The sequence below is a fragment of the Triturus cristatus genome, chromosome 6 (genome assembly GCF_964204655.1).
Source record: "Triturus cristatus chromosome 6, aTriCri1.1, whole genome shotgun sequence".
Classification (NCBI taxonomy): Eukaryota; Metazoa; Chordata; class Amphibia; order Caudata; family Salamandridae; genus Triturus; species Triturus cristatus.
Window position 1 is genome coordinate 883809454 of NC_140589.1, and position 25354 is coordinate 883834807.

Here is a 25354-nt window from a genome sequence, read left to right on the forward strand (position 1 = left end):
ATGGCCTCAGGGCTGTCTGGGAGTCCCTTTTCAGCAGTACTGTTAAAATCCGCCTTGCAACCAGATTGGTCGGGTAAGCTGAAAAACACCAGGCATGATTGGGCACCAGGTCCTCTAGGCCCTTGGAGGACATATCGGCGCTGCATCCCTCAGTTTCTGAGGTCCAAGAAATGTTCACCCTCCACCCTAATAGAGAGGTCTTGGCCGATCGTGGCCGATCGGGGCAGAAGGGAGCAGGGCAAGATGCTCATGATCCTGCTCTAATAATGAACTGCCTTCCTCTCTCCTTACCTGTGGTTCTGCCTGGCTGCTTGGTTCCAGTTGTAGGCCTACATCCCACAGGCAATTTGCTTGTCCCTCTCACACATGTAAATGGGTCAGCACTCAAGTGCACACACCTGCCTGCACCCACAGACCCTCTCACACACACTTTTCTCAACAAGATTTTTTCCTAGTTTAGAGACTCAGAGACCCATGTTGAAATACAAAAGCAGCACACCACATGACGGCCTTCACATAGAATCCAGCAGCAAATGGGAAACTTTTAACTAGCCGTGGTCCTATTACTGCAGCCCTACCATGGAACGACTGCTGGATGAGTCCTGCTCGAGAATATTGAACCTACAACAAGTCTGAGGTAAATAAGAATTCCACAGGAATACCATAAAACAGGGACCTATGACCCTTTCGAGCCAGATAGGAGTCGAACCTACAATCTTCTGATCCGTAGTCAGACGCGTTATCCATTGCGCCACTGGCCCCATGTAGGATTACCCATACTTTTGTCCTTAAGAGGACCAGAAGTTGTGTGTGTGTGTGTGTGTGTGTGTGTGTTTTAAAACACCATTCCATCAACCTTTTTAGCCACGTTTACTGCTCACAACCAGAAGACACAAGTAAACCCACCTGACCTCCTGAAATTCTGTTCTGTCAGGTGTTCCTAACTTATACAAAGGACTTTAGGAGGACGAAGGACCTAAAAGTCAGGGGAAATGGTCCTAGGTCCAAGGAAATGTTTTAGATCAGCCTCAGTTTCTTAAATATTCTGCATTAACATCATCAGTTCCACGTCTGTGTGGAGCTGATCTTGAGGACTCCTTAATCAGCAGGCGGGTACAACAATAAAGTGTTTAATATTACAATACAGGCGAAAATTCAGACACCTTGTCATAGGCTCACCTTGTCCAGGGACCCAAGCATGCTGCCTTTCACCTCTCAGAGCCCTTCACCTAACCTACTGTGCAGCTGTCTCACCTTTAATATCACTGTTCCACAGGCAGCATGATGTCACAATGTTCCTTGTCAGTAGCCTGAACCATGAGCCTTTGCAACCCTGGCATAATCTACATACTTCCAATTGGTGAAGTCTTGGACCACAAATGCAGTGAAGAATAATGGATTGTTACTCTTCATGCATTTTTGCCCATTGGCTCAGATTTGAATGCTTACTGGCCATACGAGCATCTCTGCCAGGCCACCCTATGTCTAGAGACCGTAGATTTAGAGAGTTTATAAACATTGTAGGTTCATCAATGAAGTGTGCTCGCTTCGGCGGCACATATACTAAAATTGGAACGATACAGAGAAGATTAGCATGGCCCCTGCGCAAGGATGACACGCAAATTCGTGAAGCGTTCCATATTTTTACCAGCTTTCAGGAGAGAAATGTTCTATGTTTTCAAGACTAATTGAAATAATAAAGCAGGTTCCAGTGCTTTCCTCCTAATATCTATTTTTCAATTTGTCTCTCCTCAACATTTTTAATGTATTTACCTCGCAGTAATGAAGGTGCACTCTATGGCCAGCTGCATTTAGCAAGGAAGCCTGCAGGACTTCTGGGACTTTTCTTTCCCTTCTTCAGCCTCCCTGTCATTATTCTTCACAACCCCCAAATCTATACTGCTGCCAGCGATGCGTTGCTTTGTGGGAAGCAAGAGAAAGAGAAGGGGAGGGCCTATGCAAATGATGGCCTCAGGGCTGTCTGGGAGTCCCTTTTCAGCAGTACTGTTAAAATCCGCCTTGCAACCAGATTGGTCGGGTAAGCTGAAAAACACCAGGCATGATTGGGCACCAGGTCCTCTAGGCCCTTGGAGGACATATCGGCGCTGCATCCCTCAGTTTCTGAGGTCCAAGAAATGTTCACGCTCCACCCTAATAGAGAGGTCGTGGCCGATCGGGGCAGAAGGGAGCAGGGCAAGATGCTCATGATCCTGCTCTAATAATGAACTGCCTTCCTCTCTCCTTACCTGTGGTTCTGCCTGGCTGCTTGGTTCCAGTTGTAGGCCTACATCCCACAGGCAATTTGCTTGTCCCTCTCACACATGTAAATGGGTCAGCACTCAAGTGCACACACCTGCCTGCACCCACAGACCCTCTCACACACACTTTTCTCAACAAGATTTTTTCCTAGTTTAGAGACTCAGAGACCCATGTTGAAATACAAAAGCAGCACACCACATGACGGCCTTCACATAGAATCCAGCAGCAAATGGGAAACTTTTAACTAGCCGTGGTCCTATTACTGCAGCCCTACCATGGAACGACTGCTGGATGAGTCCTGCTCGAGAATATTGAACCTACAACAAGTCTGAGGTAAATAAGAATTCCACAGGAATACCATAAAACAGGGACCTATGACCCTTTCGAGCCAGATAGGAGTCGAACCTACAATCTTCTGATCCGTAGTCAGACGCGTTATCCATTGCGCCACTGGCCCCATGTAGGATTACCCATACTTTTGTCCTTAAGAGGACCAGAAGTTGTGTGTGTGTGTGTGTGTGTGTTTTAAAACACCATTCCATCAACCTTTTTAGCCACGTTTACTGCTCACAACCAGAAGACACAAGTAAACCCACCTGACCTCCTGAAATTCTGTTCTGTCAGGTGTTCCTAACTTATACAAAGGACTTTAGGAGGACGAAGGACCTAAAAGTCAGGGGAAATGGTCCTAGGTCCAAGGAAATGTTTTAGATCAGCCTCAGTTTCTTAAATATTCTGCATTAACATCATCAGTTCCACGTCTGTGTGGAGCTGATCTTGAGGACTCCTTAATCAGCAGGCGGGTACAACAATAAAGTGTTTAATATTACAATACAGGCGAAAATTCAGACACCTTGTCATAGGCTCACCTTGTCCAGGGACCCAAGCATGCTGCCTTTCACCTCTCAGAGCCCTTCACCTAACCTACTGTGCAGCTGTCTCACCTTTAATATCACTGTTCCACAGGCAGCATGATGTCACAATGTTCCTTGTCAGTAGCCTGAACCATGAGCCTTTGCAACCCTGGCATAATCTACATACTTCCAATTGGTGAAGTCTTGGACCACAAATGCAGTGAAGAATAATGGATTGTTACTCTTCATGCATTTTTGCCCATTGGCTCAGATTTGAATGCTTACTGGCCATACGAGCATCTCTGCCAGGCCACCCTATGTCTAGAGACCGTAGATTTAGAGAGTTTATAAACATTGTAGGTTCATCAATGAAGTGTGCTCGCTTCGGCGGCACATATACTAAAATTGGAACGATACAGAGAAGATTAGCATGGCCCCTGCGCAAGGATGACACGCAAATTCGTGAAGCGTTCCATATTTTCACCAGCTTTCAGGAGAGAAATGTTCTATGTTTTCAAGACTAATTGAAATAATAAAGCAGGTTCCAGTGCTTTCCTCCTAATATCTATTTTTCAATTTGTCTCTCCTCAACATTTTTAATGTATTTACCTCACAGTAATGAAGGTGCACTCTATGGCCAGCTGCATTTAGCAAGGAAGCCTGCAGGACTTCTGGGACTTTTCTTTCCCTTCTTCAGCCTCCCTGTCATTATTCTTCACAACCCCCAAATCTATACTGCTGCCAGCGATGCGTTGCTTTGTGGGAAGCAAGAGAAAGAGAAGGGGAGGGCCTATGCAAATGATGGCCTCAGGGCTGTCTGGGAGTCCCTTTTCAGCAGTACTGTTAAAATCCGCCTTGCAACCAGATTGGTCGGGTAAGCTGAAAAACACCAGGCATGATTGGGCACCAGGTCCTCTAGGCCCTTGGAGGACATATCGGCGCTGCATCCCTCAGTTTCTGAGGTCCAAGAAATGTTCACGCTCCACCCTAATAGAGAGGTCTTGGCCGATCGTGGCCGATCGGGCAGAAGGGAGCAGGGCAAGATGCTCATGATCCTGCTCTAATAATGAACTGCCTTCCTCTCTCCTTACCTGTGGTTCTGCCTGGCTGCTTGGTTCCAGTTGTAGGCCTACATCCCACAGGCAATTTGCTTGTCCCTCTCACACATGAAAATGGGTCAGCACTCAAGTGCACACACCTGCCTGCACCCACAGACCCTCTCACACACACTTTTCTCAACAAGATTTTTTCCTAGTTTAGAGACTCAGAGACCCATGTTGAAATACAAAAGCAGCACACCACATGACGGCCTTCACATAGAATCCAGCAGCAAATGGGAAACTTTTAACTAGCCGTGGTCCTATTACTGCAGCCCTACCATGGAACGACTGCTGGATGAGTCCTGCTCGAGAAGATTGAACCTACAACAAGTCTGAGGTAAATAAGAATTCCACAGGAATACCATAAAACAGGGACCTATGACCCTTTCGAGCCAGATAGGAGTCGAACCTACAATCTTCTGATCTGTAGTCAGACGCGTTATCCATTGCGCCACTGGCCCCATGTAGGATTACCCATACTTTTGTCCTTAAGAGGACCAGAAGTTGTGTGTGTGTGTGTGTGTGTGTGTGTGTTTTAAAACACTATTCCATCAACCTTTTTAGCCACGTTTACTGCTCACAACCAGAAGACACAAGTAAACCCACCTGACCTCCTGAAATTCTGTTCTGTCAGGTGTTCCTAACTTATACAAAGGACTTTAGGAGGACGAAGGACCTAAAAGTCAGGGGAAATGGTCCTAGGTCCAAGGAAATGTTTTAGATCAGCCTCAGTTTCTTAAATATTCTGCATTAACATCATCAGTTCCACGTCTGTGTGGAGCTGATCTTGAGGACTCCTTAATCAGCAGGCGGGTACAACAATAAAGTGTTTAATATTACAATACAGGCGAAAATTCAGACACCTTGTCATAGGCTCACCTTGTCCAGGGACCCAAGCATGCTGCCTTTCACCTCTCAGAGCCCTTCACCTAACCTACTGTGCAGCTGTCTCACCTTTAATATCACTGTTCCACAGGCAGCATGATGTCACAATGTTCCTTGTCAGTAGCCTGAACCATGAGCCTTTGCAACCCTGGCATAATCTACATACTTCCAATTGGTGAAGTCTTGGACCACAAATGCAGTGAAGAATAATGGATTGTTACTCTTCATGCATTTTTGCCCATTGGCTCAGATTTGAATGCTTACTGGCCATACGAGCATCTCTGCCAGGCCACCCTATGTCTAGAGACCGTAGATTTAGAGAGTTTATAAACATTGTAGGTTCATCAATGAAGTGTGCTCGCTTCGGCGGCACATATACTAAAATTGGAACGATACAGAGAAGATTAGCATGGCCCCTGCGCAAGGATGACACGCAAATTCGTGAAGCGTTCCATATTTTTACCAGCTTTCAGGAGAGAAATGTTCTATGTTTTCAAGACTAATTGAAATAATAAAGCAGGTTCCAGTGCTTTCCTCCTAATATCTATTTTTCAATTTGTCTCTCCTCAACATTTTTAATGTATTTACCTCGCAGTAATGAAGGTGCACTCTATGGCCAGCTGCATTTAGCAAGGAAGCCTGCAGGACTTCTGGGACTTTTCTTTCCCTTCTTCAGCCTCCCTGTCATTATTCTTCACAACCCCCAAATCTATACTGCTGCCAGCGATGCGTTGCTTTGTGGGAAGCAAGAGAAAGAGAAGGGGAGGGCCTATGCAAATGATGGCCTCAGGGCTGTCTGGGAGTCCCTTTTCAGCAGTACTGTTAAAATCCGCCTTGCAACCAGATTGGTCGGGTAAGCTGAAAAACACCAGGCATGATTGGGCACCAGGTCCTCTAGGCCCTTGGAGGACATATCGGCGCTGCATCCCTCAGTTTCTGAGGTCCAAGAAATGTTCACGCTCCACCCTAATAGAGAGGTCTTGGCCGATCGTGGCCGATCGGGGCAGAAGGGAGCAGGGCAAGATGCTCATGATCCTGCTCTAATAATGAACTGCCTTCCTCTCTCCTTACCTGTGGTTCTGCCTGGCTGCTTGGTTCCAGTTGTAGGCCTACATCCCACAGGCAATTTGCTTGTCCCTCTCACACATGTAAATGGGTCAGCACTCAAGTGCACACACCTGCCTGCACCCACAGACCCTCTCACACACACTTTTCTCAACAAGATTTTTTCCTAGTTTAGAGACTCAGAGACCCATGTTGAAATACAAAAGCAGCACACCACATGACGGCCTTCACATAGAATCCAGCAGCAAATGGGAAACTTTTAACTAGCCGTGGTCCTATTACTGCAGCCCTACCATGGAACGACTGCTGGATGAGTCCTGCTCGAGAATATTGAACCTACAACAAGTCTGAGGTAAATAAGAATTCCACAGGAATACCATAAAACAGGGACCTATGACCCTTTCGAGCCAGATAGGAGTCGAACCTACAATCTTCTGATCCGTAGTCAGACGCGTTATCCATTGCGCCACTGGCCCCATGTAGGATTACCCATACTTTTGTCCTTAAGAGGACCAGAAGTTGTGTGTGTGTGTGTGTGTGTGTTTTAAAACACCATTCCATCAACCTTTTTAGCCACGTTTACTGCTCACAACCAGAAGACACAAGTAAACCCACCTGACCTCCTGAAATTCTGTTCTGTCAGGTGTTCCTAACTTATATAAAGGACTTTAGGAGGACGAAGGACCTAAAAGTCAGGGGAAATGGTCCTAGGTCCAAGGAAATGTTTTAGATCAGCCTCAGTTTCTTAAATATTCTGCATTAACATCATCAGTTCCACGTCTGTGTGGAGCTGATCTTGAGGACTCCTTAATCAGCAGGCGGGTACAACAATAAAGTGTTTAATATTACAATACAGGCGAAAATTCAGACACCTTGTCATAGGCTCACCTTGTCCAGGGACCCAAGCATGCTGCCTTTCACCTCTCAGAGCCCTTCACCTAACCTACTGTGCAGCTGTCTCACCTTTAATATCACTGTTCCACAGGCAGCATGATGTCACAATGTTCCTTGTCAGTAGCCTGAACCATGAGCCTTTGCAACCCTGGCATAATCTACATACTTCCAATTGGTGAAGTCTTGGACCACAAATGCAGTGAAGAATAATGGATTGTTACTCTTCATGCATTTTTGCCCATTGGCTCAGATTTGAATGCTTACTGGCCATACGAGCATCTCTGCCAGGCCACCCTATGTCTAGAGACCGTAGATTTAGAGAGTTTATAAACATTGTAGGTTCATCAATGAAGTGTGCTCGCTTCGGCGGCACATATACTAAAATTGGAACGATACAGAGAAGATTAGCATGGCCCCTGCGCAAGGATGACACGCAAATTCGTGAAGCGTTCCATATTTTTACCAGCTTTCAGGAGAGAAATGTTCTATGTTTTCAAGACTAATTGAAATAATAAAGCAGGTTCCAGTGCTTTCCTCCTAATATCTATTTTTCAATTTGTCTCTCCTCAACATTTTTAATGTATTTACCTCGCAGTAATGAAGGTGCACTCTATGGCCAGCTGCATTTAGCAAGGAAGCCTGCAGGACTTCTGGGACTTTTCTTTCCCTTCTTCAGCCTCCCTGTCATTATTCTTCACAACCCCCAAATCTATACTGCTGCCAGCGATGCGTTGCTTTGTGGGAAGCAAGAGAAAGAGAAGGGGAGGGCCTATGCAAATGATGGCCTCAGGGCTGTCTGGGAGTCCCTTTTCAGCAGTACTGTTAAAATCCGCCTTGCAACCAGATTGGTCGGGTAAGCTGAAAAACACCAGGCATGATTGGGCACCAGGTCCTCTAGGCCCTTGGAGGACATATCGGCGCTGCATCCCTCAGTTTCTGAGGTCCAAGAAATGTTCACCCTCCACCCTAATAGAGAGGTCTTGGCCGATCGTGGCCGATCGGGCAGAAGGGAGCAGGGCAAGATGCTCATGATCCTGCTCTAATAATGAACTGCCTTCCTCTCTCCTTACCTGTGGTTCTGCCTGGCTGCTTGGTTCCAGTTGTAGGCCTACATCCCACAGGCAATTTGCTTGTCCCTCTCACACATGTAAATGGGTCAGCACTCAAGTGCACACACCTGCCTGCACCCACAGACCCTCTCACACACACTTTTCTCAACAAGATTTTTTCCTAGTTTAGAGACTCAGAGACCCATGTTGAAATACAAAAGCAGCACACCACATGACGGCCTTCACATAGAATCCAGCAGCAAATGGGAAACTTTTAACTAGCCGTGGTCCTATTACTGCAGCCCTACCATGGAACGACTGCTGGATGAGTCCTGCTCGAGAAGATTGAACCTACAACAAGTCTGAGGTAAATAAGAATTCCACAGGAATACCATAAAACAGGGACCTATGACCCTTTCGAGCCAGATAGGAGTCGAACCTACAATCTTCTGATCCGTAGTCAGACGCGTTATCCATTGCGCCACTGGCCCCATGTAGGATTACCCATACTTTTGTCCTTAAGAGGACCAGAAGTTGTGTGTGTGTGTGTGTGTGTGTTTTAAAACACCATTCCATCAACCTTTTTAGCCACGTTTACTGCTCACAACCAGAAGACACAAGTAAACCCACCTGACCTCCTGAAATTCTGTTCTGTCAGGTGTTCCTAACTTATACAAAGGACTTTAGGAGGACGAAGGACCTAAAAGTCAGGGGAAATGGTCCTAGGTCCAAGGAAATGTTTTAGATCAGCCTCAGTTTCTTAAATATTCTGCATTAACATCATCAGTTCCACGTCTGTGTGGAGCTGATCTTGAGGACTCCTTAATCAGCAGGCGGGTACAACAATAAAGTGTTTAATATTACAATACAGGCGAAAATTCAGACACCTTGTCATAGGCTCACCTTGTCCAGGGACCCAAGCATGCTGCCTTTCACCTCTCAGAGCCCTTCACCTAACCTACTGTGCAGCTGTCTCACCTTTAATATCACTGTTCCACAGGCAGCATGATGTCACAATGTTCCTTGTCAGTAGCCTGAACCATGAGCCTTTGCAACCCTGGCATAATCTACATACTTCCAATTGGTGAAGTCTTGGACCACAAATGCAGTGAAGAATAATGGATTGTTACTCTTCATGCATTTTTGCCCATTGGCTCAGATTTGAATGCTTACTGGCCATACGAGCATCTCTGCCAGGCCACCCTATGTCTAGAGACCGTAGATTTAGAGAGTTTATAAACATTGTAGGTTCATCAATGAAGTGTGCTCGCTTCGGCGGCACATATACTAAAATTGGAACGATACAGAGAAGATTAGCATGGCCCCTGCGCAAGGATGACACGCAAATTCGTGAAGCGTTCCATATTTTTACCAGCTTTCAGGAGAGAAATGTTCTATGTTTTCAAGACTAATTGAAATAATAAAGCAGGTTCCAGTGCTTTCCTCCTAATATCTATTTTTCAATTTGTCTCTCCTCAACATTTTTAATGTATTTACCTCGCAGTAATGAAGGTGCACTCTATGGCCAGCTGCATTTAGCAAGGAAGCCTGCAGGACTTCTGGGACTTTTCTTTCCCTTCTTCAGCCTCCCTGTCATTATTCTTCACAACCCCCAAATCTATACTGCTGCCAGCGATGCGTTGCTTTGTGGGAAGCAAGAGAAAGAGAAGGGGAGGGCCTATGCAAATGATGGCCTCAGGGCTGTCTGGGAGTCCCTTTTCAGCAGTACTGTTAAAATCCGCCTTGCAACCAGATTGGTCGGGTAAGCTGAAAAACACCAGGCATGATTGGGCACCAGGTCCTCTAGGCCCTTGGAGGACATATCGGCGCTGCATCCCTCAGTTTCTGAGGTCCAAGAAATGTTCACCCTCCACCCTAATAGAGAGGTCTTGGCCGATCGTGGCCGATCGGGCAGAAGGGAGCAGGGCAAGATGCTCATGATCCTGCTCTAATAATGAACTGCCTTCCTCTCTCCTTACCTGTGGTTCTGCCTGGCTGCTTGGTTCCAGTTGTAGGCCTACATCCCACAGGCAATTTGCTTGTCCCTCTCACACATGTAAATGGGTCAGCACTCAAGTGCACACACCTGCCTGCACCCACAGACCCTCTCACACACACTTTTCTCAACAAGATTTTTTCCTAGTTTAGAGACTCAGAGACCCATGTTGAAATACAAAAGCAGCACACCACATGACGGCCTTCACATAGAATCCAGCAGCAAATGGGAAACTTTTAACTAGCCGTGGTCCTATTACTGCAGCCCTACCATGGAACGACTGCTGGATGAGTCCTGCTCGAGAAGATTGAACCTACAACAAGTCTGAGGTAAATAAGAATTCCACAGGAATACCATAAAACAGGGACCTATGACCCTTTCGAGCCAGATAGGAGTCGAACCTACAATCTTCTGATCCGTAGTCAGACGCGTTATCCATTGCGCCACTGGCCCCATGTAGGATTACCCATACTTTTGTCCTTAAGAGGACCAGAAGTTGTGTGTGTGTGTGTGTGTGTGTTTTAAAACACCATTCCATCAACCTTTTTAGCCACGTTTACTGCTCACAACCAGAAGACACAAGTAAACCCACCTGACCTCCTGAAATTCTGTTCTGTCAGGTGTTCCTAACTTATACAAAGGACTTTAGGAGGACGAAGGACCTAAAAGTCAGGGGAAATGGTCCTAGGTCCAAGGAAATGTTTTAGATCAGCCTCAGTTTCTTAAATATTCTGCATTAACATCATCAGTTCCACGTCTGTGTGGAGCTGATCTTGAGGACTCCTTAATCAGCAGGCGGGTACAACAATAAAGTGTTTAATATTACAATACAGGCGAAAATTCAGACACCTTGTCATAGGCTCACCTTGTCCAGGGACCCAAGCATGCTGCCTTTCACCTCTCAGAGCCCTTCACCTAACCTACTGTGCAGCTGTCTCACCTTTAATATCACTGTTCCACAGGCAGCATGATGTCACAATGTTCCTTGTCAGTAGCCTGAACCATGAGCCTTTGCAACCCTGGCATAATCTACATACTTCCAATTGGTGAAGTCTTGGACCACAAATGCAGTGAAGAATAATGGATTGTTACTCTTCATGCATTTTTGCCCATTGGCTCAGATTTGAATGCTTACTGGCCATACGAGCATCTCTGCCAGGCCACCCTATGTCTAGAGACCGTAGATTTAGAGAGTTTATAAACATTGTAGGTTCATCAATGAAGTGTGCTCGCTTCGGCGGCACATATACTAAAATTGGAACGATACAGAGAAGATTAGCATGGCCCCTGCGCAAGGATGACACGCAAATTCGTGAAGCGTTCCATATTTTTACCAGCTTTCAGGAGAGAAATGTTCTATGTTTTCAAGACTAATTGAAATAATAAAGCAGGTTCCAGTGCTTTCCTCCTAATATCTATTTTTCAATTTGTCTCTCCTCAACATTTTTAATGTATTTACCTCGCAGTAATGAAGGTGCACTCTATGGCCAGCTGCATTTAGCAAGGAAGCCTGCAGGACTTCTGGGACTTTTCTTTCCCTTCTTAAGCCTCCCTGTCATTATTCTTCACAACCCCCAAATCTATACTGCTGCCAGCGATGCGTTGCTTTGTGGGAAGCAAGAGAAAGAGAAGGGGAGGGCCTATGCAAATGATGGCCTCAGGGCTGTCTGGGAGTCCCTTTTCAGCAGTACTGTTAAAATCCGCCTTGCAACCAGATTGGTCGGGTAAGCTGAAAAACACCAGGCATGATTGGGCACCAGGTCCTCTAGGCCCTTGGAGGACATATCGGCGCTGCATCCCTCAGTTTCTGAGGTCCAAGAAATGTTCACCCTCCACCCTAATAGAGAGGTCTTGGCCGATCGTGGCCGATCGGGCAGAAGGGAGCAGGGCAAGATGCTCATGATCCTGCTCTAATAATGAACTGCCTTCCTCTCTCCTTACCTGTGGTTCTGCCTGGCTGCTTGGTTCCAGTTGTAGGCCTACATCCCACAGGCAATTTGCTTGTCCCTCTCACACATGTAAATGGGTCAGCACTCAAGTGCACACACCTGCCTGCACCCACAGACCCTCTCACACACACTTTTCTCAACAAGATTTTTTCCTAGTTTAGAGACTCAGAGACCCATGTTGAAATACAAAAGCAGCACACCACATGACGGCCTTCACATAGAATCCAGCAGCAAATGGGAAACTTTTAACTAGCCGTGGTCCTATTACTGCAGCCCTACCATGGAACGACTGCTGGATGAGTCCTGCTCGAGAAGATTGAACCTACAACAAGTCTGAGGTAAATAAGAATTCCACAGGAATACCATAAAACAGGGACCTATGACCCTTTCGAGCCAGATAGGAGTCGAACCTACAATCTTCTGATCCGTAGTCAGACGCGTTATCCATTGCGCCACTGGCCCCATGTAGGATTACCCATACTTTTGTCCTTAAGAGGACCAGAAGTTGTGTGTGTGTGTGTGTGTGTGTTTTAAAACACCATTCCATCAACCTTTTTAGCCACGTTTACTGCTCACAACCAGAAGACACAAGTAAACCCACCTGACCTCCTGAAATTCTGTTCTGTCAGGTGTTCCTAACTTATACAAAGGACTTTAGGAGGACGAAGGACCTAAAAGTCAGGGGAAATGGTCCTAGGTCCAAGGAAATGTTTTAGATCAGCCTCAGTTTCTTAAATATTCTGCATTAACATCATCAGTTCCACGTCTGTGTGGAGCTGATCTTGAGGACTCCTTAATCAGCAGGCGGGTACAACAATAAAGTGTTTAATATTACAATACAGGCGAAAATTCAGACACCTTGTCATAGGCTCACCTTGTCCAGGGACCCAAGCATGCTGCCTTTCACCTCTCAGAGCCCTTCACCTAACCTACTGTGCAGCTGTCTCACCTTTAATATCACTGTTCCACAGGCAGCATGATGTCACAATGTTCCTTGTCAGTAGCCTGAACCATGAGCCTTTGCAACCCTGGCATAATCTACATACTTCCAATTGGTGAAGTCTTGGACCACAAATGCAGTGAAGAATAATGGATTGTTACTCTTCATGCATTTTTGCCCATTGGCTCAGATTTGAATGCTTACTGGCCATACGAGCATCTCTGCCAGGCCACCCTATGTCTAGAGACCGTAGATTTAGAGAGTTTATAAACATTGTAGGTTCATCAATGAAGTGTGCTCGCTTCGGCGGCACATATACTAAAATTGGAACGATACAGAGAAGATTAGCATGGCCCCTGCGCAAGGATGACACGCAAATTCGTGAAGCGTTCCATATTTTTACCAGCTTTCAGGAGAGAAATGTTCTATGTTTTCAAGACTAATTGTAATAATAAAGCAGGTTCCAGTGCTTTCCTCCTAATATCTATTTTTCAATTTGTCTCTCCTCAACATTTTTTATGTATTTACCTCGCAGTAATGAAGGTGCACTCTATGGCCAGCTGCATTTAGCAAGGAAGCCTGCAGGACTTCTGGGACTTTTCTTTCCCTTCTTCAGCCTCCCTGTCATTATTCTTCACAACCCCCAAATCTATACTGCTGCCAGTGATGCGTTGCTTTGTGGGAAGCAAGAGAAAGAGAAGGGGAGGGCCTATGCAAATGATGGCCTCAGGGCTGTCTGGGAGTCCCTTTTCAGCAGTACTGTTAAAATCCGCCTTGCAACCAGATTGGTCGGGTAAGCTGAAAAACACCAGGCATGATTGGGCACCAGGTCCTCTAGGCCCTTGGAGGACATATCGGCGCTGCATCCCTCAGTTTCTGAGGTCCAAGAAATGTTCACCCTCCACCCTAATAGAGAGGTCTTGGCCGATCGTGGCCGATCGGGGCAGAAGGGAGCAGGGCAAGATGCTCATGATCCTGCTCTAATAATGAACTGCCTTCCTCTCTCCTTACCTGTGGTTCTGCCTGGCTGCTTGGTTCCAGTTGTAGGCCTACATCCCACAGGCAATTTGCTTGTCCCTCTCACACATGTAAATGGGTCAGCACTCAAGTGCACACACCTGCCTGCACCCACAGACCCTCTCACACACACTTTTCTCAACAAGATTTTTTCCTAGTTTAGAGACTCAGAGACCCATGTTGAAATACAAAAGCAGCACACCACATGACGGCCTTCACATAGAATCCAGCAGCAAATGGGAAACTTTTAACTAGCCGTGGTCCTATTACTGCAGCCCTACCATGGAACGACTGCTGGATGAGTCCTGCTCGAGAATATTGAACCTACAACAAGTCTGAGGTAAATAAGAATTCCACAGGAATACCATAAAACAGGGACCTATGACCCTTTCGAGCCAGATAGGAGTCGAACCTACAATCTTCTGATCCGTAGTCAGACGCGTTATCCATTGCGCCACTGGCCCCATGTAGGATTACCCATACTTTTGTCCTTAAGAGGACCAGAAGTTGTGTGTGTGTGTTTTAAAACACCATTCCATCAACCTTTTTAGCCACGTTTACTGCTCACAACCAGAAGACACAAGTAAACCCACCTGACCTCCTGAAATTCTGTTCTGTCAGGTGTTCCTAACTTATACAAAGGACTTTAGGAGGACGAAGGACCTAAAAGTCAGGGGAAATGGTCCTAGGTCCAAGGAAATGTTTTAGATCAGCCTCAGTTTCTTAAATATTCTGCATTAACATCATCAGTTCCACGTCTGTGTGGAGCTGATCTTGAGGACTCCTTAATCAGCAGGCGGGTACAACAATAAAGTGTTTAATATTACAATACAGGCGAAAATTCAGACACCTTGTCATAGGCTCACCTTGTCCAGGGACCCAAGCATGCTGCCTTTCACCTCTCAGAGCCCTTCACCTAACCTACTGTGCAGCTGTCTCACCTTTAATATCACTGTTCCACAGGCAGCATGATGTCACAATGTTCCTTGTCAGTAGCCTGAACCATGAGCCTTTGCAACCCTGGCATAATCTACATACTTCCAATTGGTGAAGTCTTGGACCACAAATGCAGTGAAGAATAATGGATTGTTACTCTTCATGCATTTTTGCCCATTGGCTCAGATTTGAATGCTTACTGGCCATACGAGCATCTCTGCCAGGCCACCCTATGTCTAGAGACCGTAGATTTAGAGAGTTTATAAACATTGTAGGTTCATCAATGAAGTGTGCTCGCTTCGGCGGCACATATACTAAAATTGGAACGATACAGAGAAGATTAGCATGGCCCCTGCGCAAGGATGACACGCAAATTCGTGAAGCGTTCCATATTTTTACCAGCTTTCAGGAGAGAAATGTTCTATGTTTTCAAGACTAATTGAAATAATAAAGCAGGTTCCAGTGCTTTCCTCCTAATATCTATTTTTCAATTTGTCTCTCCTCAACATTTTTAATGTATTTACCTCGCAGTAATGAAGGTGCACTCTATGGCCAGCTGCATTTAGCAAGGAAGCCTGCAGGACTTCTGGGACTTTTCTTTCCCTTCTTCAGCCTCCCTGTCATTATTCTTCACAACCCCCAAATCTATACTGCTGCCAGCGATGCGTTGCTTTGTGGGAAGCAAGAGAAAGAGAAGGGGAGGGCCTATGCAAATGATGGCCTCAGGGCTGTCTGGGAGTCCCTTTTCAGCAGTACTGTTAAAATCCGCCTTGCAACCAGATTGGTCGGGTAAGCTGAAAAACACCAGGCATGATTGGGCACCAGGTCCTCTAGGCCCTTGGAGGACATATCGGCGCTGCATCCCTCAGTTTCTGAGGTCCAAGAAATGTTCACCCTCCACCCTAATAGAGAGGTCTTGGCCGATCGTGGCCGATCGGGGCAGAAGGGAGCAGGGCAAGATGCTCATGATCCTGCTCTAATAATGAACTGCCTTCCTCTCTCCTTACCTGTGGTTCTGCCTGGCTGCTTGGTTCCAGTTGTAGGCCTACATCCCACAGGCAATTTGCTTGTCCCTCTCACACATGTAAATGGGTCAGCACTCAAGTGCACACACCTGCCTGCACCCACAGACCCTCTCACACACACTTTTCTCAACAAGATTTTTTCCTAGTTTAGAGACTCAGAGACCCATGTTGAAATACAAAAGCAGCACACCACATGACGGCCTTCACATAGAATCCAGCAGCAAATGGGAAACTTTTAACTAGCCGTGGTCCTATTACTGCAGCCCTACCATGGAACGACTGCTGGATGAGTCCTGCTCGAGAATATTGAACCTACAACAAGTCTGAGGTAAATAAGAATTCCACAGGAATACCATAAAACAGGGACCTATGACCCTTTCGAGCCAGATAGGAGTCGAACCTACAATCTTCTGATCCGTAGTCAGACGCGTTATCCATTGCGCCACTGGCCCCATGTAGGATTACCCATACTTTTGTCCTTAAGAGGACCAGAAGTTGTGTGTGTGTGTGTGTGTGTGTTTTAAAACACCATTCCATCAACCTTTTTAGCCACGTTTACTGCTCACAACCAGAAGACACAAGTAAACCCACCTGACCTCCTGAAATTCTGTTCTGTCAGGTGTTCCTAACTTATACAAAGGACTTTAGGAGGACGAAGGACCTAAAAGTCAGGGGAAATGGTCCTAGGTCCAAGGAAATGTTTTAGATCAGCCTCAGTTTCTTAAATATTCTGCATTAACATCATCAGTTCCACGTCTGTGTGGAGCTGATCTTGAGGACTCCTTAATCAGCAGGCGGGTACAACAATAAAGTGTTTAATATTACAATACAGGCGAAAATTCAGACACCTTGTCATAGGCTCACCTTGTCCAGGGACCCAAGCATGCTGCCTTTCACCTCTCAGAGCCCTTCACCTAACCTACTGTGCAGCTGTCTCACCTTTAATATCACTGTTCCACAGGCAGCATGATGTCACAATGTTCCTTGTCAGTAGCCTGAACCATGAGCCTTTGCAACCCTGGCATAATCTACATACTTCCAATTGGTGAAGTCTTGGACCACAAATGCAGTGAAGAATAATGGATTGTTACTCTTCATGCATTTTTGCCCATTGGCTCAGATTTGAATGCTTACTGGCCATACGAGCATCTCTGCCAGGCCACCCTATGTCTAGAGACCGTAGATTTAGAGAGTTTATAAACATTGTAGGTTCATCAATGAAGTGTGCTCGCTTCGGCGGCACATATACTAAAATTGGAACGATACAGAGAAGATTAGCATGGCCCCTGCGCAAGGATGACACGCAAATTCGTGAAGCGTTCCATATTTTTACCAGCTTTCAGGAGAGAAATGTTCTATGTTTTCAAGACTAATTGAAATAATAAAGCAGGTTCCAGTGCTTTCCTCCTAATATCTATTTTTCAATTTGTCTCTCCTCAACATTTTTAATGTATTTACCTCGCAGTAATGAAGGTGCACTCTATGGCCAGCTGCATTTAGCAAGGAAGCCTGCAGGACTTCTGGGACTTTTCTTTCCCTTCTTCAGCCTCCCTGTCATTATTCTTCACAACCCCCAAATCTATACTGCTGCCAGCGATGCGTTGCTTTGTGGGAAGCAAGAGAAAGAGAAGGGGAGGGCCTATGCAAATGATGGCCTCAGGGCTGTCTGGGAGTCCCTTTTCAGCAGTACTGTTAAAATCCGCCTTGCAACCAGATTGGTCGGGTAAGCTGAAAAACACCAGGCATGATTGGGCACCAGGTCCTCTAGGCCCTTGGAGGACATATCGGCGCTGCATCCCTCAGTTTCTGAGGTCCAAGAAATGTTCACCCTCCACCCTAATAGAGAGGTCTTGGCCGATCGTGGCCGATCGGGCAGAAGGGAGCAGGGCAAGATGCTCATGATCCTGCTCTAATAATGAACTGCCTTCCTCTCTCCTTACCTGTGGTTCTGCCTGGCTGCTTGGTTCCAGTTGTAGGCCTACATCCCACAGGCAATTTGCTTGTCCCTCTCACACATGTAAATGGGTCAGCACTCAAGTGCACACACCTGCCTGCACCCACAGACCCTCTCACACACACTTTTCTCAACAAGATTTTTTCCTAGTTTAGAGACTCAGAGACCCATGTTGAAATACAAAAGCAGCACACCACATGACGGCCTTCACATAGAATCCAGCAGCAAATGGGAAACTTTTAACTAGCCGTGGTCCTATTACTGCAGCCCTACCATGGAACGACTGCTGGATGAGTCCTGCTCGAGAAGATTGAACCTACAACAAGTCTGAGGTAAATAAGAATTCCACAGGAATACCATAAAACAGGGACCTATGACCCTTTCGAGCCAGATAGGAGTCGAACCTACAATCTTCTGATCCGTAGTCAGACGCGTTATCCATTGCGCCACTGGCCCCATGTAGGATTACCCATACTTTTGTCCTTAAGAGGACCAGAAGTTGTGTGTGTGTGTGTGTGTGTGTGTGTGTTTTAAAACACCATTCCATCAACCTTTTTAGCCACGTTTACTGCTCACAACCAGAAGACACAAGTAAACCCACCTGACCTCCTGAAATTCTGTTCTGTCAGGTGTTCCTAACTTATACAAAGGACTTTAGGAGGACGAAGGACCTAAAAGTCAGGGGAAATGGTCCTAGGTCCAAGGAAATGTTTTAGATCAGCCTCAGTTTCTTAAATATTCTGCATTAACATCATCAGTTCCACGTCTGTGTGGAGCTGATCTTGAGGACTCCTTAATCAGCAGGCGGGTACAACAATAAAGTGTTTAATATTACAATACAGGCGAAAATTCAGACACCTTGTCATAGGCTCACCTTGTCCAGGGACCCAAGCATGCTGCCTTTCACCTCTCAGAGCCCTTCACCTAACCTACTGTGCAGCTGTCTCACCTTTAATATCACTGTTCCACAGGCAGCATGATGTCACAATGTTCCTTGTCAGTAGCCTGAACCATGAGCCTTTGCAACCCTGGCATAATCTACATACTTCCAATTGGTGAAGTCTTGGACCACAAACGCAGTGAAGAATAATGGATTGTTACTCTTCATGCATTTTTGCCCATTGGCTCAGATTTGAATGCTTACTGGCCATACGAGCATCTCTGCCAGGCCACCCTATGTCTAGAGACCGTAGATTTAGAGAGTTTATAAACATTGTAGGTTCATCAATGAAGTGTGCTCGCTTCGGCGGCACATATACTAAAATTGGAACGATACAGAGAAGATTAGCATGGCCCCTGCGCAAGGATGACACGCAAATTCGTGAAGCGTTCCATATTTTTACCAGCTTTCAGGAGAGAAATGTTCTATGTTTTCAAGACTAATTGAAATAATAAAGCAGGTTCCAGTGCTTTCCTCCTAATATCTATTTTTCAATTTGTCTCTCCTCAACATTTTTAATGTATTTACCTCGCAGTAATGAAGGTGCACTCTATGGCCAGCTGCATTTAGCAAGGAAGCCTGCAGGACTTCTGGGACTTTTCTTTCCCTTCTTCAGCCTCCCTGTCATTATTCTTCACAACCCCCAAATCTATACTGCTGCCAGCGATGCGTTGCTTTGTGGGAAGCAAGAGAAAGAGAAGGGGAGGGCCTATGCAAATGATGGCCTCAGGGCTGTCTGGGAGTCCCTTTTCAGCAGTACTGTTAAAATCCGCCTTGCAACCAGATTGGTCGGGTAAGCTGAAAAACACCAGGCATGATTGGGCACCAGGTCCTCTAGGCCCTTGGAGGACATATCGGCGCTGCATCCCTCAGTTTCTGAGGTCCAAGAAATGTTCACGCTCCACCCTAATAGAGAGGTCTTGGCCGATCGTGGCCGATCGGGGCAGAAGGGAGCAGGGCAAGATGCTCATGATCCTGCTCTAATAATGAACTGCCTTCCTCTCTCCTTACCTGTGGTTCTGCCTGGCTGCTTGGTTCCAGTTGTAGGCCTACATCCCACAGGCAATTTGCTTGTCCCTCTCACACATGTAAATGGGTCAGCACTCAAGTGCACACACCTGCCTGCACCCACAGACCCTCTCACACACACTTTTCTCAACAAGATTTTTTCCTAGTTTAGAGACTCAGAGACCCATGTTGAAATACAAAAGCAGCACACCACATGACGGCCTTCACATAGAATCCAGCAGCAAATGGGAAACTTTTAACTAGCCGTGGTCCTATTACTGCAGCCCTACCATGGAACGACTGCTGGATGAGTCCTGCTCGAGAATATTGAACCTACAACAAGTCTGAGGTAAATAAGAATTCCACAGGAATACCATAAAACAGGGACCTATGACCCTTTCGAGCCAGATAGGAGTCGAACCTACAATCTTCTGATCCGTAGTCAGACGCGTTATCCATTGCGCCACTGGCCCCATGTAGGATTACCCATACTTTTGTCCTTAAGAGGACCAGAAGTTGTGTGTGTGTGTGTGTGTGTGTGTGTGTTTTAAAACACCATTCCATCAACCTTTTTAGCCACGTTTACTGCTCACAACCAGAAGACACAAGTAAACCCACCTGACCTCCTGAAATTCTGTTCTGTCAGGTGTTCCTAACTTATACAAAGGACTTTAGGAGGACGAAGGACCTAAAAGTCAGGGGAAATGGTCCTAGGTCCAAGGAAATGTTTTAGATCAGCCTCAGTTTCTTAAATATTCTGCATTAACATCATCAGTTCCACGTCTGTGTGGAGCTGATCTTGAGGACTCCTTAATCAGCAGGCGGGTACAACAATAAAGTGTTTAATATTACAATACAGGCGAAAATTCAGACACCTTGTCATAGGCTCACCTTGTCCAGGGACCCAAGCATGCTGCCTTTCACCTCTCAGAGCCCTTCACCTAACCTACTGTGCAGCTGTCTCACCTTTAATATCACTGTTCCACAGGCAGCATGATGTCACAATGTTCCTTGTCAGTAGCCTGAACCATGAGCCTTTGCAACCCTGGCATAATCTACATACTTCCAATTGGTGAAGTCTTGGACCACAAATGCAGTGAAGAATAATGGATTGTTACTCTTCATGCATTTTTGCCCATTGGCTCAGATTTGAATGCTTACTGGCCATACGAGCATCTCTGCCAGGCCACCCTATGTCTAGAGACCGTAGATTTAGAGAGTTTATAAACATTGTAGGTTCATCAATGAAGTGTGCTCGCTTCGGCGGCACATATACTAAAATTGGAACGATACAGAGAAGATTAGCATGGCCCCTGCGCAAGGATGACACGCAAATTCGTGAAGCGTTCCATATTTTTACCAGCTTTCAGGAGAGAAATGTTCTATGTTTTCAAGACTAATTGAAATAATAAAGCAGGTTCCAGTGCTTTCCTCCTAATATCTATTTTTCAATTTGTCTCTCCTCAACATTTTTAATGTATTTACCTCGCAGTAATGAAGGTGCACTCTATGGCCAGCTGCATTTAGCAAGGAAGCCTGCAGGACTTCTGGGACTTTTCTTTCCCTTCTTCAGCCTCCCTGTCATTATTCTTCACAACCCCCAAATCTATACTGCTGCCAGCGATGCGTTGCTTTGTGGGAAGCAAGAGAAAGAGAAGGGGAGGGCCTATGCAAATGATGGCCTCACGGCTGTCTGGGAGTCCCTTTTCAGCAGTACTGTTAAAATCCGCCTTGCAACCAGATTGGTCGGGTAAGCTGAAAAACACCAGGCATGATTGGGCACCAGGTCCTCTAGGCCCTTGGAGGACATATCGGCGCTGCATCCCTCAGTTTCTGAGGTCCAAGAAATGTTCACCCTCCACCCTAATAGAGAGGTCTTGGCCGATCGTGGCCGATAGGGCAGAAGGGAGCAGGGCAAGATGCTCATGATCCTGCTCTAATAATGAACTGCCTTCCTCTCTCCTTACCTGTGGTTCTGCCTGGCTGCTTGGTTCCAGTTGTAGGCCTACATCCCACAGGCAATTTGCTTGTCCCTCTCACACATGTAAATGGGTCAGCACTCAAGTGCACACACCTGCCTGCACCCACAGACCCTCTCACACACACTTTTCTCAACAAGATTTTTTCCTAGTTTAGAGACTCAGAGACCCATGTTGAAATACAAAAGCAGCACACCACATGACGGCCTTCACATAGAATCCAGCAGCAAATGGGAAACTTTTAACTAGCCGTGGTCCTATTACTGCAGCCCTACCATGGAACGACTGCTGGATGAGTCCTGCTCGAGAAGATTGAACCTACAACAAGTCTGAGGTAAATAAGAATTCCACAGGAATACCATAAAACAGGGACCTATGACCCTTTCGAGCCAGATAGGAGTCGAACCTACAATCTTCTGATCCGTAGTCAGACGCGTTATCCATTGCGCCACTGGCCCCATGTAGGATTACCCATACTTTTGTCCTTAAGAGGACCAGAAGTTGTGTGTGTGTGTGTGTGTGTGTTTTAAAACACCATTCCATCAACCTTTTTAGCCACGTTTACTGCTCACAACCAGAAGACACAAGTAAACCCACCTGACCTCCTGAAATTCTGTTCTGTCAGGTGTTCCTAACTTATACAAAGGACTTTAGGAGGACGAAGGACCTAAAAGTCAGGGGAAATGGTCCTAGGTCCAAGGAAATGTTTTAGATCAGCCTCAGTTTCTTAAATATTCTGCATTAACATCATCAGTTCCACGTCTGTGTGGAGCTGATCTTGAGGACTCCTTAATCAGCAGGCGGGTACAACAATAAAGTGTTTAATATTACAATACAGGCGAAAATTCAGACACCTTGTCATAGGCTCACCTTGTCCAGGGACCCAAGCATGCTGCCTTTCACCTCTCAGAGCCCTTCACCTAACCTACTGTGCAGCTGTCTCACCTTTAATATCACTGTTCCACAGGCAGCATGATGTCACAATGTTCCTTGTCAGTAGCCTGAACCATGAGCCTTTGCAACCCTGGCATAATCTACATACTTCCAATTGGTGAAGTCTTGGACCACAAATGCAGTGAAGAATAATGGATTGTTACTCTTCATGCATTTTTGCCCATTGGCTCAGATTTGAATGCTTACTGGCCATACGAGCATCTCTGCCAGGCCACCCTATGTCTAGAGACCGTAGATTTAGAGAGTTTATAAACATTGTAGGTTCATCAATGAAGTGTGCTCGCTTCGGCGGCACATATACTAAAATTGGAACGATACAGAGAAGATTAGCATGGCCCCTGCGCAAGGATGACACGCAAATTCGTGAAGCGTTCCATATTTTTACCAGCTTTCAGGAGAGAAATGTTCTATGTTTTCAAGACTAATTGAAATAATAAAGCAGGTTCCAGTGCTTTCCTCCTAATATCTATTTTTCAATTTGTCTCTCCTCAACATTTTTAATGTATTTACCTCGCAGTAATGAAGGTGCACTCTATGGCCAGCTGCATTTAGCAAGGAAGCCTGCAGGACTTCTGGGACTTTTCTTTCCCTTCTTCAGCCTCCCTGTCATTATTCTTCACAACCCCCAAATCTATACTGCTGCCAGCGATGCGTTGCTTTGTGGGAAGCAAGAGAAAGAGAAGGGGAGGGCCTATGCAAATGATGGCCTCAGGGCTGTCTGGGAGTCCCTTTTCAGCAGTACTGTTAAAATCCGCCTTGCAACCAGATTGGTCGGGTAAGCTGAAAAACACCAGGCATGATTGGGCACCAGGTCCTCTAGGCCCTTGGAGGACATATCGGCGCTGCATCCCTCAGTTTCTGAGGTCCAAGAAATGTTCACCCTCCACCCTAATAGAGAGGTCTTGGCCGATCGTGGCCGATCGGGCAGAAGGGAGCAGGGCAAGATGCTCATGATCCTGCTCTAATAATGAACTGCCTTCCTCTCTCCTTACCTGTGGTTCTGCCTGGCTGCTTGGTTCCAGTTGTAGGCCTACATCCCACAGGCAATTTGCTTGTCCCTCTCACACATGTAAATGGGTCAGCACTCAAGTGCACACACCTGCCTGCACCCACAGACCCTCTCACACACACTTTTCTCAACAAGATTTTTTCCTAGTTTAGAGACTCAGAGACCCATGTTGAAATACAAAAGCAGCACACCACATGACGGCCTTCACATAGAATCCAGCAGCAAATGGGAAACTTTTAACTAGCCGTGGTCCTATTACTGCAGCCCTACCATGGAACGACTGCTGGATGAGTCCTGCTCGAGAAGATTGAACCTACAACAAGTCTGAGGTAAATAAGAATTCCACAGGAATACCATAAAACAGGGACCTATGACCCTTTCGAGCCAGATAGGAGTCGAACCTACAATCTTCTGATCCGTAGTCAGACGCGTTATCCATTGCGCCACTGGCCCCATGTAGGATTACCCATACTTTTGTCCTTAAGAGGACCAGAAGTTGTGTGTGTGTGTGTGTGTGTGTTTTAAAACACCATTCCATCAACCTTTTTAGCCACGTTTACTGCTCACAACCAGAAGACACAAGTAAACCCACCTGACCTCCTGAAATTCTGTTCTGTCAGGTGTTCCTAACTTATACAAAGGACTTTAGGAGGACGAAGGACCTAAAAGTCAGGGGAAATGGTCCTAGGTCCAAGGAAATGTTTTAGATCAGCCTCAGTTTCTTAAATATTCTGCATTAACATCATCAGTTCCACGTCTGTGTGGAGCTGATCTTGAGGACTCCTTAATCAGCAGGCGGGTACAACAATAAAGTGTTTAATATTACAATACAGGCGAAAATTCAGACACCTTGTCATAGGCTCACCTTGTCCAGGGACCCAAGCATGCTGCCTTTCACCTCTCAGAGCCCTTCACCTAACCTACTGTGCAGCTGTCTCACCTTTAATATCACTGTTCCACAGGCAGCATGATGTCACAATGTTCCTTGTCAGTAGCCTGAACCATGAGCCTTTGCAACCCTGGCATAATCTACATACTTCCAATTGGTGAAGTCTTGGACCACAAATGCAGTGAAGAATAATGGATTGTTACTCTTCATGCATTTTTGCCCATTGGCTCAGATTTGAATGCTTACTGGCCATACGAGCATCTCTGCCAGGCCACCCTATGTCTAGAGACCGTAGATTTAGAGAGTTTATAAACATTGTAGGTTCATCAATGAAGTGTGCTCGCTTCGGCGGCACATATACTAAAATTGGAACGATACAGAGAAGATTAGCATGGCCCCTGCGCAAGGATGACACGCAAATTCGTGAAGCGTTCCATATTTTTACCAGCTTTCAGGAGAGAAATGTTCTATGTTTTCAAGACTAATTGTAATAATAAAGCAGGTTCCAGTGCTTTCCTCCTAATATCTATTTTTCAATTTGTCTCTCCTCAACATTTTTTATGTATTTACCTCGCAGTAATGAAGGTGCACTCTATGGCCAGCTGCATTTAGCAAGGAAGCCTGCAGGACTTCTGGGACTTTTCTTTCCCTT

The 25354-nt window shown here is 46.0% G+C and overlaps 26 non-coding genes across 26 annotated transcripts; 13 read left to right on the top strand and 13 right to left on the bottom strand.

Moving 5' to 3' along the window:
* Nucleotides 1–688: 688 nt before the first annotated feature.
* On the bottom strand, nt 689–761 carry TRNAR-ACG (transfer RNA arginine (anticodon ACG)). The gene has a single exon. It is a non-coding gene; the product is annotated as a tRNA-Arg (tRNA).
* A 778-nt stretch (nt 762–1539) lies between these two features.
* Nucleotides 1540–1646, top strand: LOC146819817 (U6 spliceosomal RNA). Its single transcript, XR_014964294.1, has one exon. It is a non-coding gene; the product is annotated as a U6 spliceosomal RNA (small nuclear RNA).
* A 997-nt stretch (nt 1647–2643) lies between these two features.
* TRNAR-ACG (transfer RNA arginine (anticodon ACG)) lies at nt 2644–2716 on the bottom strand. Its single transcript has one exon. It is a non-coding gene; the product is annotated as a tRNA-Arg (tRNA).
* A 772-nt stretch (nt 2717–3488) lies between these two features.
* LOC146819819 (U6 spliceosomal RNA) lies at nt 3489–3595 on the top strand. Its single transcript, XR_014964503.1, has one exon. It is a non-coding gene; the product is annotated as a U6 spliceosomal RNA (small nuclear RNA).
* Nucleotides 3596–4601: 1006 nt separating this feature from the next.
* TRNAC-ACA (transfer RNA cysteine (anticodon ACA)) lies at nt 4602–4674 on the bottom strand. The gene has a single exon. It is a non-coding gene; the product is annotated as a tRNA-Cys (tRNA).
* A 778-nt stretch (nt 4675–5452) lies between these two features.
* On the top strand, nt 5453–5559 carry LOC146819821 (U6 spliceosomal RNA). Its single transcript, XR_014964295.1, has one exon. It is a non-coding gene; the product is annotated as a U6 spliceosomal RNA (small nuclear RNA).
* A 1007-nt stretch (nt 5560–6566) lies between these two features.
* On the bottom strand, nt 6567–6639 carry TRNAR-ACG (transfer RNA arginine (anticodon ACG)). The gene has a single exon. It is a non-coding gene; the product is annotated as a tRNA-Arg (tRNA).
* Nucleotides 6640–7411: 772 nt separating this feature from the next.
* Nucleotides 7412–7518, top strand: LOC146819823 (U6 spliceosomal RNA). The gene has a single exon (XR_014964296.1). It is a non-coding gene; the product is annotated as a U6 spliceosomal RNA (small nuclear RNA).
* Nucleotides 7519–8524: 1006 nt separating this feature from the next.
* On the bottom strand, nt 8525–8597 carry TRNAR-ACG (transfer RNA arginine (anticodon ACG)). Its single transcript has one exon. It is a non-coding gene; the product is annotated as a tRNA-Arg (tRNA).
* Nucleotides 8598–9369: 772 nt separating this feature from the next.
* On the top strand, nt 9370–9476 carry LOC146819825 (U6 spliceosomal RNA). The gene has a single exon (XR_014964297.1). It is a non-coding gene; the product is annotated as a U6 spliceosomal RNA (small nuclear RNA).
* Nucleotides 9477–10482: 1006 nt separating this feature from the next.
* On the bottom strand, nt 10483–10555 carry TRNAR-ACG (transfer RNA arginine (anticodon ACG)). Its single transcript has one exon. It is a non-coding gene; the product is annotated as a tRNA-Arg (tRNA).
* A 772-nt stretch (nt 10556–11327) lies between these two features.
* LOC146819827 (U6 spliceosomal RNA) lies at nt 11328–11434 on the top strand. The gene has a single exon (XR_014964298.1). It is a non-coding gene; the product is annotated as a U6 spliceosomal RNA (small nuclear RNA).
* Nucleotides 11435–12440: 1006 nt separating this feature from the next.
* On the bottom strand, nt 12441–12513 carry TRNAR-ACG (transfer RNA arginine (anticodon ACG)). Its single transcript has one exon. It is a non-coding gene; the product is annotated as a tRNA-Arg (tRNA).
* Nucleotides 12514–13285: 772 nt separating this feature from the next.
* Nucleotides 13286–13392, top strand: LOC146819829 (U6 spliceosomal RNA). The gene has a single exon (XR_014964300.1). It is a non-coding gene; the product is annotated as a U6 spliceosomal RNA (small nuclear RNA).
* Nucleotides 13393–14399: 1007 nt separating this feature from the next.
* On the bottom strand, nt 14400–14472 carry TRNAR-ACG (transfer RNA arginine (anticodon ACG)). Its single transcript has one exon. It is a non-coding gene; the product is annotated as a tRNA-Arg (tRNA).
* Nucleotides 14473–15234: 762 nt separating this feature from the next.
* On the top strand, nt 15235–15341 carry LOC146819831 (U6 spliceosomal RNA). The gene has a single exon (XR_014964301.1). It is a non-coding gene; the product is annotated as a U6 spliceosomal RNA (small nuclear RNA).
* Nucleotides 15342–16348: 1007 nt separating this feature from the next.
* TRNAR-ACG (transfer RNA arginine (anticodon ACG)) lies at nt 16349–16421 on the bottom strand. The gene has a single exon. It is a non-coding gene; the product is annotated as a tRNA-Arg (tRNA).
* A 772-nt stretch (nt 16422–17193) lies between these two features.
* LOC146819833 (U6 spliceosomal RNA) lies at nt 17194–17300 on the top strand. The gene has a single exon (XR_014964302.1). It is a non-coding gene; the product is annotated as a U6 spliceosomal RNA (small nuclear RNA).
* A 1006-nt stretch (nt 17301–18306) lies between these two features.
* On the bottom strand, nt 18307–18379 carry TRNAR-ACG (transfer RNA arginine (anticodon ACG)). Its single transcript has one exon. It is a non-coding gene; the product is annotated as a tRNA-Arg (tRNA).
* Nucleotides 18380–19157: 778 nt separating this feature from the next.
* LOC146819835 (U6 spliceosomal RNA) lies at nt 19158–19264 on the top strand. The gene has a single exon (XR_014964303.1). It is a non-coding gene; the product is annotated as a U6 spliceosomal RNA (small nuclear RNA).
* A 1007-nt stretch (nt 19265–20271) lies between these two features.
* TRNAR-ACG (transfer RNA arginine (anticodon ACG)) lies at nt 20272–20344 on the bottom strand. Its single transcript has one exon. It is a non-coding gene; the product is annotated as a tRNA-Arg (tRNA).
* A 778-nt stretch (nt 20345–21122) lies between these two features.
* Nucleotides 21123–21229, top strand: LOC146819837 (U6 spliceosomal RNA). The gene has a single exon (XR_014964304.1). It is a non-coding gene; the product is annotated as a U6 spliceosomal RNA (small nuclear RNA).
* Nucleotides 21230–22235: 1006 nt separating this feature from the next.
* Nucleotides 22236–22308, bottom strand: TRNAR-ACG (transfer RNA arginine (anticodon ACG)). Its single transcript has one exon. It is a non-coding gene; the product is annotated as a tRNA-Arg (tRNA).
* Nucleotides 22309–23080: 772 nt separating this feature from the next.
* Nucleotides 23081–23187, top strand: LOC146819839 (U6 spliceosomal RNA). Its single transcript, XR_014964305.1, has one exon. It is a non-coding gene; the product is annotated as a U6 spliceosomal RNA (small nuclear RNA).
* A 1006-nt stretch (nt 23188–24193) lies between these two features.
* Nucleotides 24194–24266, bottom strand: TRNAR-ACG (transfer RNA arginine (anticodon ACG)). Its single transcript has one exon. It is a non-coding gene; the product is annotated as a tRNA-Arg (tRNA).
* Nucleotides 24267–25038: 772 nt separating this feature from the next.
* LOC146819841 (U6 spliceosomal RNA) lies at nt 25039–25145 on the top strand. Its single transcript, XR_014964306.1, has one exon. It is a non-coding gene; the product is annotated as a U6 spliceosomal RNA (small nuclear RNA).
* The last annotated feature ends 209 nt before the right edge of the window (nt 25146–25354 follow it).